Consider the following 6,000-nt stretch of genomic DNA (forward strand, 5'->3'; position numbering starts at 1 on the left):
TTTAAGTCCAGTTGCTTTCTGGATGGTTTATGATGAATGTTACATAGATCTCAAATAGCATTTATTCCCTAAGATTACTTTACGGATTTTTGCAGAAGGATTGGCCAGGTCTTTTGCAAGTGTTAAGATGCCAAATACCTTCTGATTTCTGTCCAGTTACATCAATTCATACCAGCTGGGAATGAAACTGTCCTACTGTATTCAGGAGGTAGATAACAGTTTTAAGACAATTGTAGGCTAAGCTGCATGACCCAGAAATGCTTACTGGGGAAAATGCTTATAGAAGTCACAAATGTAGTGGAGAAGACTGCTTATGCAATGCACTTTTTGTAACAAACAAATGAAAAAGCAATAAAATAGTATTGTAATCAGTCTTAAATAACGCCAGATAGAAAGGCAGTTTGGTAGAACTGTAGCGTGTTAGTTTTGGGCTTTTACATCTTAAGTTCTCCCATGATCTCCCAGTTTGATCGTAAAAGAATCCCGCCCTCTTCTTGGCTCCCCTATGTTTTAAAGAGGGATTGTGTTATGTATTTGCCCTACCAAGATGTTTGTGAGCAGTGCGGGCGACAGGAAACGCTGCTTTGCAAGTGTAGGTCAGCCATGGGCTGGATATGGGCAAAAATGGCCGGCACTCTCAGGAATAAGAGCCTCTAGCCTGCATGTAATCAGCATTCTGGTGACCTTGCAAAGCCATTTCCAAAACCTGTGGGACGCTTACGGTTGGCCTGTTCATTTTCGCCCAAGTGACAATGCACTGTGTGTGTGCGCGCGCACACTTCATGTGTGAACCTTAAATGCGCTTGTGGGGCAGAGCTGTGTGTTAAAGGCTTCTAAAGAGTTCAGAACCCAGGAACTGACAACGACAAGAATTCAGGTTCAAATCGTAAAGCATTTATTTATTTGTTGCAGCAGTCTGGAAGAGATATTCAACTAATTAATGAAAGTGCAGCATTATAAACATAAACTCACAGGTGTATTTAATCTAATTCCCTGTGACATTCACAACCTCAAAGCCTAAAAGTACGTTCTTAAAAGGAGAAAGAGATCACTGTGCTGACGAAATGAAAGTAAAAAGTACCATATTTTTTGCTCTATAAGACTCACTTTTTCCCTCCTAAAAAGTAAGGGGAAATGTGTGTGCGTCTTATGGAGCGAATGCAGGCTGTGCAGCTATCCCAGAAGCCAGAACAGCAAGAGGGATTGCTGCTTTCACTGCGCAGCGATCCCTCTTGCTGTTCTGGCTTCTGAGATTCAGAATAATTTTTTTCTTGTTTTCCTCCTCCAAAAACTAGGTGCGTCTTGTGGTCTGGTGCGTCTTATAGAGCGAAAAATACGGTAGGAGCATCCACTACCTCAAGGGGCTCCTGCATCTCTCTCTCTCTCTCTCTCTCTCTCTCTCTCTCTCTCTCTCTCTCTCAAAGACATGGGTAGGCAAACTAAGGCCCAGGGGCCGGATCCGGTCCTATTGCCTTCTAAATCCGGCCCGCAGACAGTCCGGGAATCAGTGTGTTTTTACATGAGTAGAATGTGTGCTTTTATTTAAAATGCATCTCTGGGTTATTTGTGGGGCATAGGAATTGGTTCATTTCCTCCCCCCCCCAAAAAAAATAATAATAGTCCGGCACCCCAAATGGTCTGAGGGACAGTGGACCAGCCACCTGCTGAAAAAGTTTGCTGACCCCTGCTCTAAGACTAGAAACATTATGCATTGGGATTTCAGCTTTTTGGACTCACAAGCTCTACAAGACGATTGTTGTGAGTTAGGATTGCACCAAAGCAACAGAATTGTGAACCTAAAAATGTCTTGGTCTGTTGCAGTGTGCTGACATGCTCTTGAAATGTGAAGAGGCAGAGGGGAGTATATGAAGGGCCAACACATACCACTTCTCTAGGGTTTTGGTACCCAGAAGGGAGGGGCAAAGCTTAAACCGGGAGGGTTAAGAAGTTTTCTCCAACTTTCTAAAAATGAGGTAGAGTCTTCACTAGAAGTTAAAGATTACAATGACTTTACTTATTACTATCATGTCTCAGCAAGGTGTTTCTTTGTTAATTCCTGGTTTATCAGGAAGTTTCAGGGAAACAAGTATTTTCCTGTTTGATCAGGTATGTCAGAACCTACAGCATAGTGAGTATTTGGTGAGAGACATAAACCCCATTTCAAGAGATTACGAACTTGCCTTTGGAAAGGTCTGAACCCAGTAATCCTTTGTGTCCGCCAATCATGGCCAATCACTGTCACTTCCAGTTTTATTGCAACAAAGCTGAGTAAAAAGCCTGACGATCTGGTCTTAAACTCATGTCAGCAGGTAAAGGTAAAAGGTGAAGGAAAAGGTACTTTCCCAGCATTCCTCACTGCTCTCCCCAACAATCCTGACCAGTATTGGCTCAAAGTATAGTCTGCCACAGGGAGCTCCTGGCAACAGGGCATTCATGGTGGTCGCATCCCAACAGCAGAGTAGTCTCCCTAGAAAAACTCATCAGGCATCTACTTTAATGTCATTTCCGTTCCAACTCAGTGTTATTATTGGGGGGTTTTTAATTTCCCCAGCTTGTTATATTGAACTATTTTTTTTATTTCTATTGAGGATTCTATTGCTGCATTCTATTGCTCATCACCTTTTTCCAAGCTGCTTTTTGAAAACTGTTGACATTTTAATTTGCATTTACTGTCATCATGCCTCTTTTGTAAGCTGCCCTTGGAACTTGTTGGAAGGGCAGAGTATAAATTCCTAAAATAAGAAAGACATATGATAGGTGAAAATGAGCACACGTGGTTGGAGGCTGTAGGGAAAATATATGGAATTAGAGAGAGAAGTTTTGAATTCTAGAACCTTCCTAAGATGGAGAGGCACATACTGAGACGCTTTTGAAGGGATGTATAAATAAATAAATACATTTAGGGTTAGAATCTCCCTTCAGACCTTTTAGCTGAAAGAGCAAACTTCAGGAATGAAGGGTGTTGGTGATATGCAAGATTATGGGGTCAGGACTGACAGATGTAGCCCCTGTTTGTGTCCTCACATGTTCAGCCGAAGTTATATAATGGATACAAACAGTGGAAAGAACCATGTTCTTCAAAAGGGGGCAGGGGAGAAAACCTACAAAAACTTGGATGTGTTATTAGTCAGTGCTATGATGTCCACATCTTGGCTTCAGACACTGACAAGCATGCCCAGAAATTTCCACCAGTGGAAATAAGCCAAATCAGGAAGGAAGTATGGCCAAGTATGACTTTTGGTTGCGAAAATAAGAAACTGCTGTTTGACTTGAGTGGATTTACTAGGAAAACTGGTCCAACCAGAATGAACCTTCTTCCAGGGGTGTTGCTGTGGGTCCTTTAAAAGACTTTGGGCACAGGCAAATTTGCAAGTGTGTAGACACAGATTTAGACTGATTTTCAGAGAGAAAGACACTCTATAAGCAACATTCAGTTTTTGAAAGGGTTTTTAAAGGAGGCCAGGCATTGCAAAACACATTGCCCCTACTTTCTCCTAATCCATTTCCCATTCTGAAGATCTTGGATAATCTTCCCTTCTGGCTCCCTACAAATTAATATTTTCATTGACACCAGATATCTGTGGGTCCACAATGGAGACTTAGGGACCAGTGACTTCTACCATGTGAGTAATGGGAAGAGCAGACTGGAGGAACGAGGGTAACTCCACTCCAAAAAGAACGTCTGTGTCAAACTGTTGGGCTGTTGTCCAATCTTACGTGAAGGAATAATTAGAGAAAGGGTGCTTTTTAACATGTACAGAGTGCATTTCCCTGCAGACCAGCAATCCAAGCCAGTCCTCGTTTCCATACCTCCACATATGGATATGTCCTTTGCTGGGATGTGATGGGGGAGATGAAGGAATGCTCCCTTTCCACATATTTTCGCAAGGCTGTCCTCACGACACGGTCCCTTTCACACAGGCAGATGACAACAGCCAAGCTTGTTTGGCCTCTTAATTAGTTTTGTACACACCACGACTGCTCTGCCAGCGGAGCCCTTTCTTGTTGTAAGCCCTTTATGGGACTGTCTGTCTCCCCAAGCGCTTCTCCCCCAGCTGCAGTTCTTGTGTTCCCCAGGCAGGAAAGAACTCTGCATCGCCTTTCATTGTGGGATCCACATCAGTTAGCATCCAGTCAGGAGGTCTGTTGGGGATGAAAAGAATATTGGATTGTGCGAGTTTCATTTCTTTCAAGAGAGGGAAATGTCTTTCTTTTCAAAGTGCTTCTACTTAGCTTTCGTTTCCTGTGCACAGACTAGCTTTGTCTTGAGCAGGATAATTAAGTTGTTGACCTTCCGCAGAGGTCAGACAGAGCTTCCTCTAGGAAAAAGATTTTTTAAAAAAATTAAAAATCAAAAAACTGTCAAGAATGGGGTTTGGGACTGTGCTCTAGATAGGTGACATTGTCATAATTTGCAATGAATGCATCTTCTTCTTAAGGCAATGTGAATGAGTCTCCATCAAGCCAGCTCACAAATTGTGATACAGAGTTTTCATTTAGGATAAAATCCCACCCGGTTTTGGTTTGTCCCCCCCCCCCTTCCCCCTGACAAGTCTCCTCTCATTGTAACATGATTAGGGGGCTTGCTTGAGAAGTGAGATTTTAATCTTCCACAATTCAATTGTCTGTTTGCAGGGCAATATATATATATCTATATAGTCAAAGGATTGGCCAGAGCTGAAATGCTCCTGCAAAGGTTCCAAACACTTTTCCTAAGTGGGAACTTTTCGATTTCTTGAATAATTAATCCCAACGCGTTAAAAATCAACTGCATCTGAGAGCCAATGTATTCCACTTGATCTTTCTCAAGTGTGTGGTTTTTTAAAAAAAAAAAATCCACTTAAAATCTTCAGCCATGATTTATCTTTTGGCATTTAATCTTTCCAAACAATAGCTTAGGGTATGTTTGTTTGTTTGTTTGTTTGTTTGTTTGTTTGTTTGTTTGTTTGTTTTGACATTTTTATAGGCCATCCATTAACCAAGTTCACAAAACCATATCAAAATGACACTTTTTTTCCACTCAGCTCATAGCTACACTTTGCCCCACTCTTGTGAGTGGAAAATAAATAGTTTTTGGATGTGACTACAAGAAAATCAAATGATCATAAGAGGAGAAGGAACTGCCAGATGTGATGGGTGTTGCTGATTGCTAAATATCCAGGGAATGGGTGCATTGCAGACCCTAAATCTTCACCGGCAAAACAAAAATCTTCTAAGAATCCATCCCACCAGGGTTATCCCATATCTGGAGCTTCGTTCTTCAGCCAGCACCTTATCCTTCATGATCTGTTGGTTGTGACCATTTTTTTCTGAGGAAAGACCTACCTGATGGGTCTAACATTGACACAAACTGGCCTTCATGCAAGCCCTTTTGATTTCACATAGGTTAAGGGTCACCCAACTTATTAAGCCCATGGGCATGTTTGAATTTTTGAGCAAGTGGTGTGGGTACTACCTGCTCTTTGCCACCACATTAAAGTCCAAACATGTGTACACACACACTTTGAATTATCCAAGAGATCTGTGTAAAAGTCATATACGGTAGAACTGTTATGAGCCTTGAAAAAGTGTATAGAGATGGAAGAGGAAGTGGGAAAGAAGGGCAGTCTTCCAACTTCCTCCTTCAGCCTGATGTACTTTTCAAGGGTGAAATAGGCAATAATTTGTTGCCCTCCCAACCTTTTGGACTCTTTACCACAGCCAGCATGGTCAAGTGGATGAGAGATGTGTAGTCCAAAATGTTGGGATGTTAGGGGAAGTCCCTGCAGAGACTTGGGTGCTGTTGTATAAAAAAAGAATCAAATGCCAGGCAATTGTATGGCATGCTAGCCGTAAGAGTTCTCCGGGTTTTCAGTCAAACTTGGTCAAGCAGATGAAGGATTTCTGTTTCCAATAAAGCTTTAAAATATTTCTGAATGACCCTCCATGTGCTTTCCTATTAAATGGCATTAAGCTTCAAAAATCCAGCCAAATAGAGACCTTTTCAACATTCCACTATTT

Source organism: Podarcis bocagei (assembly GCF_964188305.1).
Source record: "Podarcis bocagei genome assembly, chromosome: 3".
Lineage (NCBI taxonomy): Eukaryota > Metazoa > Chordata > Lepidosauria > Squamata > Lacertidae > Podarcis > Podarcis bocagei.